Genomic DNA, 17,332 nt, shown 5'->3' on the forward strand with positions numbered 1-17,332 from the left:
TGGCCTCCAAAAGATAACAATGCTTATCTACTTTTCTTGCCTGATTCAGTAATGATAACAGGGATGTTCTAGAAGATATTGGTCATGTTCAACATGAACCTTTTAGTTCTAACTACTCATTTACCTCTTTTATTTATCTCAACAGTCATCTCAACGCTGGGATATCTTTTATGCCTGGCGTCCCCTTTTTTGGGTATCAATTCACATGCGTTACTTACACTTCATATTCTTGAAGGTCACTTCCTTCATCCAATTTTCCTAATTTCTTACTTTCTTGCGTCCTCCGTCCATCCGTGTTTCCTTATTAATCAATCGATCTATCTCAAAGTTTCATCGAATACTGTCAACTTCAAGGGAATTAACTATACGTATCGCTTACGCCTTCAAACCTTGAATTTATCTCATGATCAGTCACCATCGCGCTGATGATGACACACTTCTCTATATTTATTGCAAGGGTTTCTTAGGGTTTCCTATACCTAACCCCCTTATCACTTCTCAACTCTATTTCCTTTATATCCCTTTATACTCCTTCCCTTTTTAGTCTTTTATTTTCGTTCTATTACAACCATTACATGAACCAACACAACATAAGCATTGATTTCAAACATCCCGTCATTCTGGAATCATGTCCTCAGAACGAATCTTGACAACTTTTACAACTTAAATTCATAATTCATCATACTCGTCCGCTTTTGTTCTGGCTCTAAAGCTTTTACACTACCTCCATAACCTTGGGAAGTACTTTCCCAAAAATAATTGTCTGAACTTTAATCAATTTATTATAACCTCTGGCTCCGTGCCTTTCTTGGCCTTTCACCAACGGGTGGCCTCTCTTTTAGGAGGGTAAGTGACAAAAACAGTCTTTTGTGCTTCGTTAATAATTTAGAATCTCAAATGATTCCTATATTTCCTTTAGCCAGGCTCTTGCCTCGACTGGGTCAACCTGTTCCTTGGAACTCTGAGAGCTTAGCGACTTAAAGGTCATGAAAGGATTTCCTACCGCATTGTTTCCTCAAGGTGGTGGTTGGGAATAAAAGTATAATTTATGTTTAGATAGGTCCATGAATTTCCATATAGGAGTACCGTCTCGGGTCTCCTTATCTTGCTCGACTTCTGTTTTCTCAGTATGAAATGTTTCATCCTTCTCCCATAATCAGGGTTATCTTATACGTTAAAATCCTTGTTTTTCATTTCATTATATTATGGGTTCTTTCTTTCTTGATGGCGACCTCCCTGACTATCACATTCAGGGTTTGCCCTAAATCTTATTCCTCGAACTATGGCTTTCATCTAAGATCTCGTCCTTAAGCTCTTGAACGTTTGGAACCCAAATTCTGTAGGAATACCTCATTATTCCCTTATCATCTTTCTCGGTATTAATCTCTTCTCTATTTGTTGGCTCTCTGCCTTCATTCATCACTTTTTCTTGGCACAATATGATCTTTTCCAATAATTCGGGCTGTATTGCAATCTCAAATAGCTTTTCGGTACTGGCTCCGGTTACCTTCACTTCTATTTCCATTTTCTCAAAATCTCTTATTAACTCTCCCAAAGACATTTTCATCTTGAGTCTCTCTTTTATACTAAGGGCGTTAGCCACCATTTTGGATTTCCCTGTATGATAAAGAATCTCATAATCGTAATCCTTGATTAGCTCTAACCACCTCCTCTGGCGCATGTTGAGCTCTTTCTGCGTAAAAATGTACTAGACCACTTACGGCTTATGTAAATCTCGCACTTCTCTCCATACAAGTAGTGCCTCAAATCTTTAGGGCAAAACTATTGCCACGAGCCCAAGCTCATGGGTGGGGATATCGAATTTTATATTCCCTTAGTTGTCTTGACGCGTACGCGATTACCTTGTTGTACTGTATAAGAAGCACCCTAATTCCTTATGCGAAGCATTACTACATATCACAAAATCTCCTTTTCCATCCGACAACGCCATCATAGGGGCCGTCACCAACCTTTGCTTCAGTTCTTAAAAGCTGTTCTCACATTTCTCTGTCCATTCGAACTTCTCAGTCTTACGAGTAAGCCGCGTTAAAGGGGCTACTATCTTTAAAAACTTGAACGAACCTCCGATAGTGACCGGCCAATCCTACCTCTGGTAGTCGTCCTGACCAAGGTCATCTATTCCTTATCGGTCATTTCTTCGTTCTTATCAGGATCCTCTACAAAATCCTCTTCAGCAACGATCCCTTCTGGGACAACCTCCTCAACGGCTACATCCTCAACATGAGCATTATCCGTTCCCTCGTTAGGACGCTCTATCGGATCCACAATCTGATCTCCTAATAAGTAATAAAACATCATCGCGTTACTGCTCCTCAACCTCAGGGTTCGGAGTCCCGCTACCATACACGATAACTAACTACGCTTTTATCACGATATTTATAAGGGTTCCCCTAAGGGTTTTAACTATCATTACTACGTTAGGTAGTCTGACTATGAACTTGGCAAGAGTTCTTATTATCTTAGTGAACTTCTTATCTTAACGTTCATCTCTGAGGTTTATAACGCTTGGCTCTGATACAATTTCTGTAACACCCCCAAATCCGGGGTCGGGGATCCGGGTTGGAACGAGTTCCATTTCCCTTAATAATACTTAATCTTAATAATCAACCAACTACTGCGTACTGTGACCCCACAATATACACACACATCACAAGTTATAGTCTCGAAGATGAATATCCAAAAATAACACAAGTCATTTTATTCCATAGTTATAAGCCATTACACCTCAAAGGCTTTCTGAATAAATTTACATATTCTTTGCCATTATTATAATTCATAAATGTACATAAGTCTGACACATCAAAAGTTGAAAGCCTAGCCTATTGGTAGTTCCTACCTCAGCTACAGCGGCATCAACACCTACAGGAAACTGCTGAACGTTTCCTAACCGCTCACGAATTGGGAGCTTGATCCTGTTCATCTTGTCTATCTGTTGTTGTGTGATGAAAGAAGAAAGCAAGGGTGAGTAACAAGCCCACCAAAATAATATGTATAATAATTTACAATATATGAGCATTCTCATAGCACTCATGAAAGTCTTGGTCAAAAAGAAATGAACCAAGTTTGATCTCTTAACGCGACCAAGTCGCAAAATATTCAGTATATATGTACATATACTTTTCAAAATCTTGGAAGTCCTTTTCCATGCATAATAAACACAGAGTTCCAGTTTATAACTGTATAAAAATATCGTTGCAAGGTGATCTCATATATCTAACCTTGTCTCAACATTTTTGTGAAAATCTTTGTCATGCATAAGATAATATTAACCAGATATAAGTTGAAAAGATGAAGTTACAAGATACTTCAATATACTTATATCTTTTCCGAATACTACTTGAACCACCACCGTTCAAGGTATAATCAGTTTCAAAAGTTCATCACATAGATGAGACTACAAGAAAAGACTTGGATAGATTCAATCTTTGAATATCATTATAAAAAATGAAGTTATGAGATACTTCATTAAGTCCCGATATATATACACCTATATATATACATTTCATACACTCCTTAAAAACCTCTGTTATGAAAATTAAAAACAGAGTTGCAATATCCAATGAATTTGGAAAGGAGAAAACCTTGGCATAAACCTGATATGTTGCTGGTCAGGCAAAGATACCAATAAGTAACCTTTTCTACTAGTAGATGGACGAATTCCCCACTGGTCATCACCCTGGCCACATTAGGACCTATGCTGGACTGCCACTCAGCCACTTACGCATTGATGGACTCCCACTGAGCCACTTACGCATTGATGGACTCCCACTAAGACACTTACACTTTCATGGACGCCCACTGAGCCCATGTTGCTTATGCCGACTCAAATAGATGGACTTACTTCCCGAATGTTGGGCAAGTAATCAAGACGTTTTCTCAAAACAACAGCCTCATTGCGAATATAAAATACACCACAGAGCCGGATCCCTCAGGTTTTGAGCGAGTATTTAAATCTCCTTTGAAAGGAAGATCTTAAATATAAAAATGAGTTTTGGGATCCGCTCTAACTTTTAAAAATCATTTTGAAGACTCGAAAATATTTTTAAGAATGTTTGGAGCAATGCTGATTTAATGAAATAAATCAGTCCCGATATATTAGAAAATATCAGAATATTATTGTTTAAATAGTATTCCCATAAAGGATAATCTCTATATAAATAATTGAAGTAGAAGTTTTAAAACTCATACTTGAAATGAATAATAAATAACCAAAGATATACTTATACGAAAGTACGATCTTTATTTGAATAATCGAAAATAAGTTTGATTATTGAATATTATTCTTTAATAAAATAAAGAATATTACTTAATGAATAAGCGGAGTCATAAGTCCTCGAATGAATATTCAAAATAATATTCATTAAATAAAATAAACGGAGTCATAAGTCCTCGAATAAATATTCAAAATAATATTCATTAAATAAAATAAACGGAGTCATTAGTCCTCGAATGAATATTCAAAATAATATTCATTAAATAAAATAAAGTTATCGAATAAACCTTATTCAAATAATAGTTTTGAAAACTATATTTATATATATATAAATATATATATATATACATATATACTCGGGAACATCGACTCCCGGTTTAGCAATATGTTCACCTTTGGGTCCCCTATACTAAGGGTATACGCAACTACTGTTTATCTCTAGCATAGGTATTATGCAACTTATAAGCAATCGAATCAACAATTAGATATCAAGATTACGAAACAGACATGCATATATACCATATCAGCATGCTCCAATATATCGCAAGATTTGCTAATAACAATCATGCACTTATCACAAGATAATGCATATACATATATACATCACAACAATAATATAACGGGTAGAAGACTTTCCTGAGTGTTCCCGGATAGACTTAAGCTTAGAGTGGGTCCGATAACCTATGAACAACAACATAAGTCGGAATTAAATCCCGGTCACTTAAGAAACTAGACTTTAACCAATTGAACCCTAACGTTCGCTTATGGTCACTTCTTACGCTTAACGAATCACATAAGTCGTTCGAGTACCCTCGGCTCCACCATTTTTAATAATTTAACCATTAAGAATTTTAAGGCAATTCTTTCGCGAGTACCCTACTAACTGCCTAATCCACTTTGCACAATTGTTTCATACTCCAATTAGTCATTTAAGGGCCTTAACCAAGGTTTCAAAGTAAGGTGAGGGGTAATGGTTCGTTCGCGAAACGCCGTTACTTAAAATGGTCGTTTCTCCTAAACCGTACATCGGATTCAAGCGAACCACATATCAAAACGAAGCTCGTAACATGAACTATCTAAACATGGCAATGGTCAGAATATTACAGTGAGTTCACGGGTCCTGAAGTTAAGAACTAAAACAGTCTAAGGTAAATCGGGCATTACGACGACTATGTTTACGCGATTACCAAATTTTAAACTACTCCAATCATTCCACAAATCAACCCACAATCAACATTACAACCAAAATCCCTCCAAACCTCACTACATCAGTCGATTACTTCATGTTTTATCCAACTCATTCAATCACAACAAAAGCTACTAACCATACTAAGGTTCATTAACTAATAACCAAGATTCAACCATCAAAATCTCTACAAACTCAACCAAAATTTAAACAAACAGGCATCATGCTTCTCATATACTATATCAATCATAACCATTCCTAAATACTCAAAACTAAAGCTAGGGTTTGGAGTTTATACCTTCTTGAAGCTTCTTAACACAACACAAGAGCTTTGAATGCCTAAAAGAACCTTGATCCTTTCTTGTATAACCTTAAACTTTCATAAAAATTCAAGAAAACTAAAGTTATTTTTTGAAAGTTACTATTCACCATCTTCTTCCTTGAATTGTTGGAAGAGATTCATGAAGAATTGGAAGCTTAAACTCCTAGGATATGCTTATCTAATCATCAAGAAGCTAAGGAAATTACCTTGGATTTGTTTATGGAGCGAAGCTTGAATTTTGCAATGTTTCTTCTTTGAAAAAGGGAAAGGGCCGAGAGCTTCATGAAGAAAAGAGAGAAAATGAATTGTTTGCTTGCTTGGTGTTTTTGTGTGGTGTTTAGCTTGGTTACATGGAATTTACCATGGTAACTTTTACTTGGCCTAGAATCATCCAACAAAACACTTCTCCTTGTCATGCTTATGTCACCATGCTTGTGTCATCCTATTGCCACATGTCTTCTCCTTGTAGTGTGATGATGTCACAATCCTTGGCTTGTTGTACAAGCTTGTCTCTTGGTCGCTTATTTGTTTTACGGTTCGCTTAACTTTCGTTCTCGTTCGTCGTTTGAGGGATCATATCCGGGATCTTATTACTTGGGTTCCCCTAAACCTTTCTCAATATTTTATATTCCTTTTATGATCCTCTCTTATAATCCTTGAATTTAAATCGTTTTGATCATGTTACCTTATACTCAATTCTTTCGGTATCTGGTGGATTTTCGGGAAAAATCAAAGTGTTCGAATTTGGATTCTGACGATCTTTACATACACTTATTTACTTTATGGAATACTAATACGATCTTAGAATTTCCATAACAGTATCCTATATAGTGTGGTCTGATAATTTTCCTTAATCAGCATCATCAGCAAAAGTTACTATTCATCAGGGTTTCAAAAATTCCAAAAATTGGGGTTATTACAACACCGCTGTCCAGTCACTACTCCTCCCCCCTCTTCGGCCACTCGGCGGGCCACCGCCGACGTTTCTCCGTCCAAACTACGATCTCCTAAGTTCGTACACCAAACTTTGCAATACTTATATCAAATCAAAGCTACAAACTTCTATAATCATTCCCAGTTATTAAAATCAATCAAAAGCATCTATAAATCAACAAAAATGAAATCAAAATTTGCTAAAAACATGAACTCGGGAACCATCTTCCAGGGATTATACGAACAAATTAAATACATAAAATCATTCCCAAACTCAAGACAAAGCTATACAAATCATCAAAACAATCAAACGATTCCAAACTTAGAAATCCCTAATTCGAGCATAAACCCCAAAAAAACAAATTGAAAATCGAACAATTGAAACATGAATTGATGATATGAATAGAATGTAGAGATCAAGAGGATCATTTTGATTACTCACATGAAGGATTTGAGCAACAGAATCACTGTGAAATCGAAGGTTTAATTCCTGCCATGTTCTTCACCAACACTAATTGTTCTTGAATATTCTGATTTTTTTGTAATTAATTAATAATAATTAGTAAATAAATCAGCTATTTATACTATGGAAAATAATACCCCTAAATAAAATTAAGGGTCTAATTACACATCTAATAAATTTATTTGGCCCCAATTTTCATAATTTTGGGGTATTAATTATGAATTTTTAAATATCCAATATATGCCAAAAATTCCCAAAAATTATGAATATTACAAAAATGCAAAGAAAAATGATGTTTGATAATTTCATAATCATATAAAAATAAAATTGTGATTTTTGTGGGGTTTTTGACAGCTGAAGGGGTCCGAAAAAGTCATTTTTCGCGAAAGAGGTAAATTTGTAAAATGTCTAGATGTTTAGAATATCGATGCGGTATAGGCCATACTTGGAAATATAGGGCCAATGATTTTGTTTGAAATACGGGCTTTTAAAACACTGTTTGAGCTGTACGGATTTTGATATAAAACCTATAACTTATAATAAAACACTCAATAAATACCCGAAACACATTCCGATCAAAACAGACAACACGTTGCACATAGCAGTTAGGGTTTTATGACTCAACACACTTAATCACATATTAATACACATAAATTATCTTTATTAGAACATAATACAAGCGAAATTTCCCGATCGTTACATTATCCTTCTTCCTGCTTTCAACGAAGAGGATGGCAAGATGCTTTCAACGAAGAGAATGGAAAGATGAATGATCCTCTCCTGCTGACGAAGGATACAGAGATGAAGCTCTCTTTGAAAACCCATAAAGTGAGTTTTGGTTACTTCTGGGAGTTGAGCCCAAATGTCATTTGGAATGGCGGTGATATGCCAGGAAGTTTGCACTCCAGCATGAAAGAGTGTCACATTATTTGTATCATAGCTGTAAAACCAACCAAAGTTCGCCATTGTTTGAGAGTAAAGGAGATGAAAAATAAAAGTGATTAGAGAGTTTTGTGTTTGGGAAGATATGATTAGACTGACTGATGAATGGTAGTTTAAATAACCAAGAGAGAGAGAATATGAAAGGACTAGGGGTTTGGTTAATAATTATTTGGGGAGATAATTGAATGATTTAACTCAAAAAAATCTAAATGATACGCGTCTCCCTAGACTGATGTGTAATGATGATAAAGATATATATATATACATGCACACTTTAGCAAATAAATTACTTAATTGAACATGCATATAGAGAAATACATCATTAATTCCCAAAATAGTATCTTAAAAAAAACATCCAGGACATCATCAGGATTTGATCAATTTATATCAGGATTTGATTAAATAAAATAAAAGGAAACTATATGTCCCAACTAACCATACCAAGTGTTAGGGGGAACACACACAAGTATAGAACCAAACAAACAATGCAAAACACACACTCAATATATGACGTGGAAAAACCCACGTCCCAACTTGTATTATTAATCAAAACAATTATCAATAATACAATCAATCTCACCAAACGGTATTCACTCAAGCGATACTTAAGTCAAACAATACTCAAGCATACATCAAAACAATAACATGACTATGTATATATAGCCATCACAAACTTAGCCAACAAGACATACCTAATCTGATTACAATAATAATTGTCTACCCATACAATTATTACCCAATTCAATTATGTTTTCTATCACCAAGACCATACTACCTATTGGGTTTAACCCCAACAATCCTCCCCTTCAACCCAATATGATTTCATGCACAACCGAATTAACGGTCACCATCAAGCCATCGACGTCGATCGCCCAATACCTCCCCTCGAACAATAACCCCTCCTTCTAGTACACAAAGATTTCTCTTATCTTTTCGACCTTTGAGTATCTCTAAATCTCCTTTAGTGACTTTCAACATACTGTTCTTCATCATAACAGTATATCCCAAATCAACTAATTTACCCAACGAAATCAGATTTCGATTTAACTCCGGTATGTATCTTACTTGAGTTAACTTCTGAACACGACCATTGTGACATTTCATTGTTACCTCACCAATGCCAGCAACCTTTACCGTTTTACCGTTCGGTAAAGTTACAATCTTTCCCTCACACTTTTTATAGGACGAGAACCACTCCCTCCTACCACATATGTGATGAGAACATCCCGAGTCAAGCACCCATTCTTCTTTTGATCCCTTCTCTTCTTGAACCAAAAGAACATCTTCATCAGCTTCTACAAGCGAAACACTACCCCCTCGATTTTTCTTCAACTCCCTTCTCTTCTTGAACCAAAAGAACATCTTCATCAACTTCTACAAGCGAAACACTACCTCCTCGATTTTTCTTTAACTCTCTCAAGTCTTCTCTTGCCTTTGGACACATAAATTGTATATGACCCAATTCCTCACAATAAAAACACCTGATATTAGGGTTATGTTTCTTAGCATACTTCTTTTCCGTGTCACGCGAACGTACCACAAATGCACTTCCATCAGATGTGTCACTCGATTCTTGTTTCATCAATCTTTCGGCCTCCAGAAGAACAACAATAGTCTCATCCAAATCTAACTTCGTTTTCCCAACCAATAAAGAAGTCATCACATTATTATACTTCTTCGGTAGAGACACTAGTAGTAGAACAGCTTTATCCTCATCCTTAAATTTTTCATCCAAATTATTTAGCTGGTTGATTAAGCCATTAAAACGATTTAGATGATCTCTTAAATCTTCGTCTTCTTCCATCTTGAGCCCAAACAAATCTTTCTTGAGAAACAGCTTGTTGGCCAAAGACTTTGAGTGATAAGTCTTCGTTAACTTCTCCCATAAATTCTTGGGATTGTCCTCTTCAAGAACATCATACTTGATTTCCGGTGCAAGGGCCAACCAGATCGTTGATGCCGCATGTAACTTCATGTCTCCCCACTTTGTATCATCAACTTCAGTAGGCTTCTTCCCTCCGAGAGTCGCATATAACCCTCGTTGAATTAACAGATCTTTTACCGTACTTTGCCACAAGGTAAAATTGTTTCTTCCATTAAACAATTCAATTTCAAATCCCCCAACCTTCTCCATCATGAACCTTGGCTCTGATACCAATTGTTAGGGGGAACACACACAAGTATAGAACCAAACAAACAATGCAAAACACACACTCAATATTTGACGCGAAAAAACCCACATCCCAACTTGTATTATTAATCAAAACAATTATCTATAATACAATCAATCTCACCAAACAGTATTCACTCAAGCGATACTTAAGTCAAACAATACTCAAGCATACATCAAAACAATAACATGACTATGTATATATAGCCATCACAAACTTAACCAACAAGACATACCTAATCCGATTACAATAATAATTGTCTACCCATACAATTATTACCCAATTCAATTATGTTTTCTATCACTAAGACCATACTACCTATTGGGTTTAACCCCAACACCAAGTTCATTGACAAGCTTTGTAAATGTTGCTTCAGGTAATGGCTTTGTGAAGATATCAGCCAGCTGCTGATCAGTAGGAATAAAATGAAGCTCAATTGTCCCTTCCATGACATGCTCTCTTATAAAGTGATATCTAATACTGATATGTTTAGTAAGAGAGTGTTGCACTGGATTTCCTGTCATGGAAATAGCACTTTGATTATCACGATAAATAGGAATTTTAGAAAATGATAATCCATAGTCCATGAGCTGGTTCCTTATCCATAATAACTGAGCACAGCAGCTTCCAGCTGCAATATATTCAGCTTCAGCAGTTGAAGTAGAAATGGATTTCTGCTTCTTAACGAACCATGAAACTATTCTTCCTCCCAAAAACTGACAACTTCCAGAGGTGCACTTCCTGTCTATCTTGCATCCAGCAAAATCGGCATCTGAATATCCACACAATCCAAAATCAGTTTCTCTTGCATACCATAGACCAAGTGATGCACTGTCCTTGAGATATCTAAATATTCTCTTGACTGCAATAAGATGTGGCTCCCTAGGATTTTCCTGAAATCTTGCACACAAATAAGTGGCAAACATAATGCCTGGCCTACTAGCCGTTAGGTACAAGAGGGAACCAATCATACCTCTGTAGTTTGTGACATCAACTGCTATACCTTTATGAGGATCAAGCTTTGTAGCAGTTGGCATGGGAGTAGTTGCAGTTGCACTTTCTTGCATGTTAAACCTTTTCAACTGATTATTTATGTACTTGGACTGATTAATATAGATGCCATTATCAGTCTGCTTAATTTGCAATTCCAAAAAATGGCTCAGCTCTCCCATCATACTCATTTGATATCTTGATTGCATCAACTTTGAGAACTTATCACACAGTTTTTGATTAGTTGATCCAAAAATGATATCATCCACATAAATTTAAACTAAAAGCAGATATTTACCTTTATTTATATAAAATAAAGTTTTATCCATTATACCTCTTTTGAATCCACTTTCAAGTAGATACTGAGCAAGGGTCTCATAGCATACTCTAGGTGCTTGCTTTAGTCCATAGAGTGCTTTGTCAAGTCTATAAACATAGTCAGGATGTTTAGGATCCATAAAACCCGGTGGCTGTTGAACATAGACTTCTTCTTCAAGTTCTCCATTGAGAAATGCACTCTTGACATCCATTTGAAAGACTTTGAATTTCTTATGTGCAGCATATGCCAAGAAAATTCTGATTGCTTCCAGCCTAGCAACAGGAGCAAATATATCATCATAGTCAATGTCTTCCTGTTGGGAATATCCTTTAGCCACTAACCTTGCCTTGTTTCTGACAATTGTTCCATCAGAATCAGTTTTATTTCTAAAGACCCACTGTGTACCTACAATTGACCTGTTCTTAGGTCTAGGCACCAGCTTCCACACTTCATTCCTTTCAAACTTATTCAACTCTTCTTGCATAGCTATAACCCAATCTGCATCCTTAAGTGCATCTTCTATTTTCTTTGGCTCTTCCTTTGAAAGTAGATTATGATATAGACATTCATTTTGAGTTGCACTCCTTGTCTTTACACCTTCATCAGGATTTCCAATGATCATATCAGGAGTATGATCTTTGGTCCATTTTCTAGCATTAGAAAATGTCCTTCTTGAGCTAGATGCTCCCCCTGAATTATGTGCCTCATCAAATGCATTTGAGGCTCCCCCTGAATTAGTGTTGTTAACTCCTGATGAAGAAATTAGGACTTGGCTCATGTTCTCCTGATGTTGAATCAACATTAGATTCTGAGTGATCAGATTGAGAAGAACCTTGAGTTGACTCTTCAGTGTTAGTACTATCAGTTGAACCTTGTTGTTGCTCCCCCTCAACATGTACAGGATCATTAGTACAACGATCATCTTCAGGATCCGAAGGAGTATCTCGATTTGGATCATCAGTAATTGATAATCCATTAGAGTTTGATGCAGATTCTAACAGTGCATTTTCATTTACAAAGATCAAACTTTCATGAGAGTCTTCTTCAAAACCATGAATCTTCTTATCATCAAAAGATACATTGATAGAGATAACTACAATATTTGTTCTCAGATTAAAAACCCTGTATGCTCTTGATGGTGAGTAACCAACAAAGATTCATTCATCATCTTTTGATTCAAATTTTCCTAGCTGATCAGTATGAGTTCTCAGAACAAAGCACTTACATCCAAATACATGGAGATGTTTGAGACTGGGTTTCTTTTCTTTCAGCATATGATAAGGAGTAACACCATGTCTGTTTATCAGTGTGATTTTCTAAGTATAACAGGCTGTGTTTACTGCTTCATCCCAGAAGTAAGTGGGTAGTTTGGCTTCTTCTAGCAGAGTCCTTCCAGCTTTAATCAGGGTTCTATTCTTTCTCTCCACAACACCATTTTGTTGAGGTGTTCCAGGAGCTGAGAATTGTTGTTGAGTTCCTCCATTTTTGAGTTCTTAAACTCAGTGCCATTATCACTTCTCAGTATTTTCACTTTGAAGTTGGATTCATTCTCAATTTTCCTTACATGATCCAGAAGAATTTCTGGAGTTTCATCCTTCCTGTGTAGAAAATAAACCCAAATGTATCTAGTGAAATCATCAACAATTACAAGTGTGTACCTTTTCTTGTTGATAGACGTTATGTTCACTAGTCCAAAATGATCCTAATGTAACATATGATATGGTTTAGTGATAGAGAATTATGTTTTACTTTTGAAGGATACTCTTCTTTGTTTGGACTTTTGGAAAGCATCACAAAGACCATCAGATGAGTATAGCATATTTGGTAATCCTCTTACTAGCTTCTCTTGTCAAGTTCATTGATTGAATTGAAGTTGAGATGTGAGAGCTTCTTGTGCCAATTCCAGCTCTCATCTACTGATGCCTTAGAGATAAGGCAAGTAGCTTCTTGCTCAAGATTTTTATGCAGCCTTGCTTCATACATGTTACCATGTCTGTATCCCATCAAGACAACTTTCTTTGTCTTGTTATTAACAACTTCACAGTGAGAGTCATAGAACACCATATGATACCCTCTGTCAGTGATTTGACTGATGCTTAAAAGATTGTGTTTCAGACCTTCCACCAAAGCTACATCCTCTATTACTACCTTTCTAATTACCAAGTTTCCATATCCTAGAGTGTCCTATATTTCCATCTCCATAAGATACATCTGGGTCAGCCTTCGTCTCAAATTCTGACAGCGGGGATTTATTTCCAGTCATGTGTCCTAAACATCCACTATCCAAGATAAGAGTATTTTTCTTGTTACCCTGCAATCAGAGGAGTGATTAATTAGAAGGATTTTTAAGGACCCACACTTGTTGGGTCCTTATTTTGGACAACTTAAGTTTCTGTGATTCAGAGTTAATTCTGACAGTTTTTTCTTTTTCAGAACTTGGCTTATCAGAAGCAGATTTAGTAGAACCGATAGTATTAATCACATAAGCAGGTTTATTAAATTTTGGCAAAGGTTCATAGAAATTGTGATATAGCTTAAGATTAGAACTACAAGTGTAAATTGAATTCCAACTACTACCATATGAAAATAAGGATTTTGTGGTTTGTAAAATATTGATCTACCCCTAACATCAGACTCAGGAATAACACTTTTCTTTTTCTCACTCCTCCTGCAATCAATAGCAAGATGATTAGTATTACCACAGTTAAAACAAGTTTTTCTAGGAGCATTGGGAACAAACTTATAGTTTGATTCCTTAGATATACCTTGCTTACCATTCATGTTTCTTTTTGGACTTTTTACTTGAGGTTTGTCAGTAACCTCATATAATTTCTTTTTCAATTGTCTTTTAGACAAAAGTCCTATATTCTTTTCTTTCTTAACAGTCTTAATGGTCTCCTTGTTTTTCTCTCTTTGAGTTTTATCATCTACTACCTTTTCTTGGGATGCTAAGGTTGAACCCTCTCAAACGTAGATTTGGGTTCATCAGCTTCTGAAGATATAAACTTGATAGGAGTCTTGAGGGTAATTTTATTTTCAGTGTCAACATCATTAATTCTATCTACATAGCCAAGACATTCTCTCCAGTTTTTCTTAGAAATCATCTCATGAACCTTTTTGCCTGAATCGGTCCAGGGTTTAAGGGTTTTCCTCTCATTTTCTAATTCATTTTCTAACATACTATACTTAGCTTCTAGTATCTTTACTGTATGTTTAGATTTCTCATATTCTTTTTGAATTTCAATCTGATTTACTAAGTCAGACTCTAACTGATCATTCCTAGATTTTAAGAATTCATTTTCAGTTAATAGTCTATTGATCTCTAGAATCTTATTCTTAAAATTACCATGGAGAGACTTGAGAATAGATTTCAATTCAGATATATCTTCAGTATCAAAAGAGAAGAAAGAAGTTGCTACCTTAGAATCAGAGGAAGCAGTAGTATCAAAACTAGCCATCAGTGCATAGCATGTTTCTTCATTTTCAGAATCAGTAAAATCCATCCAATCCTTGCTTGATGTAATCAAGGCTTTGTTCTCCCCTTTTTCATTCTTTGTGTTTTTGCATTCTGTAGCAAAGTGATGAGGTTCATCACAGTTGCAGCACTTGATCTTTGATCTGTCGACTTTTCCAGCTTTAAAATCCTTTCCATCTCTTCTTCCAGACGACTTCCTTTCCCCTCCAGTAAACTTCTTCCCGAAGCTTTTTTTTCCGTGACTTCCTGAACTGCATCCTCTTGAAGCCCTTAACCAGTAATGCATCCATTTGCATGACATCAGAATCTGTCATGTTCTCATTAGTTTCAGAATCAGTATCAACATCAGGATTTAATGATGAATCATCAGTATCTGATATGGAAGATAGTTCTTTTTCCTTACAGCTTCAACTGACCTATCTTTTGAAGCTTCAACATTCACTTTCAAAGCAATTGATTTTCCCTTGTTGCTTTTCCTCTCTTTCCTTTGCTGAACTTCCAAATCATGAGTTTACAGCATGCCATAGATTTCATCCAGAGTGACTATTTCCAAATCATACTGATGTTGTGTGATTAAAGTCTGAGTCTCACATTCCTCATTCAACGCTCTTAGAAACTTGGTGTTTGAATCTTCCAGATCGTACACCTTTCCCACTAAAGATAGGTTGTTATATAGAGTGAGAAACCTATCATAGATTTAGGTGAGACTTTCATCAGACTTGGCCTCAAAATATTCATATTCTTGAATTAGAACAACCTTTCTGTTCTTCTTGATGGACATGGTTCCTTGACATTGAGTCTTAAGGGCATCCCAGATCTCTTTGGCAGTCTTGTAGGCTATAACCCTGTTTGACATCACAGAGTCAAGACTGTTATGCAAAATGTTTCTTACCTTTGCATCCTTCAGCACATCAGCTTTCTCTTCTGGTATCCACTCACTCTTCTCCTCAACTGAAGGTGTTCAACAACAATAGGAGTTGCAGTTACCAATTTTGTTGGCTTATAAGGTCCATCATTGATTATGTCGAGGTAGTATGGATCTGTAGCTTCGAAGTGCATCAACATCTTCACCTTCCATGTAGGATATTCAATCTTTTTCAGAATGGGGATTTTGATACTTTCATACTTGTTTAGAGACATGTTTAGATCGTTTCTGATAGTAAATTATCAGCCCGCTCTGATACCAATTGTTGCCCGGTAATACTGCAATTGTTTAAGAGGGGTTGGATACAATTGTATAAATGTTTCTAACAAGTATAAAATATAACAGTTCTTTATATTTCTAATAAAAACTGTTACAAACTCTCTCAATAAATACTGATGTTCTTGAGAGCTGCTAGGTCTTACAATACTCGAGTTAATCACTATATGATGACCTAAACTGTGTTTATATAATACACAACTGCTACAAATCAATCTAAGATATGCATTATCAATTTCTAACAGAAAATGATACATATCTTTAACTGAATAAATAAAGTCCTATCACTCAGAATATAACATATATCCATCCCTCAAAATAAGGAACAAAATCAATCTTCATAACCGACCGCCTTCAGATACTGATGACATGCAAATACTGATGATGCATCAAATCCCGACGACACACCAAATACTAATGACATCTAAATGCGGTCAGATTATGATGTTCTTCTGATCATTGAGAATCAACATGTAACAATGTAGGGTACCATTTTATTAGAGAACACGCTGCAAATGGTACTTTTGAGCTTATTTTTGTTCAAACAGAAAAATAACTAGCTGACATTTTCACTAAACCTTTGGATGAAAGAACTTTCACTAGACTTGTTGGTGAAATTGAAATGTTAAATTCTTCACCCTAAAGGCAAGAATTCGGATAATATGTTGCAGTAGATTAATTTCTAATAAATCAAAATTAATTTGATCTTATTGGTAATTAGCTGGAATATGATTTATAAATATTTCATAATTCTCTGTATATTTATTTCAAAATTCAAAATTTAGCTTGGAATTTTTCAAATTCCAAGAAAACGGTCTAAATGTTAATTTACATTTTTAATATGTGAACTTAACATAAGACAAAACGAAAAATAACAAAAGTATATAGAGAATTGAGTTCTCGATAAGTCTAACTGATTTCTCGACAAGTCATTTTTGTGACTTCTCGATAGAGTTCTCGATAAGTCTTTTTCTTGGCTTCTCGAAGGACTTCTCGACAAGCCTCGTTATGACTTCTCGACAAGTCTTGTAAAGATCTTGACATATGTTAATTCATAGAGTTCTCTACAAGTATCAATTTTTAGACTTCTCAATAA

The sequence above is a fragment of the Apium graveolens genome, chromosome 6 (genome assembly GCF_009905375.1).
Source record: "Apium graveolens cultivar Ventura chromosome 6, ASM990537v1, whole genome shotgun sequence".
Taxonomy (NCBI): domain Eukaryota; kingdom Viridiplantae; phylum Streptophyta; class Magnoliopsida; order Apiales; family Apiaceae; genus Apium; species Apium graveolens.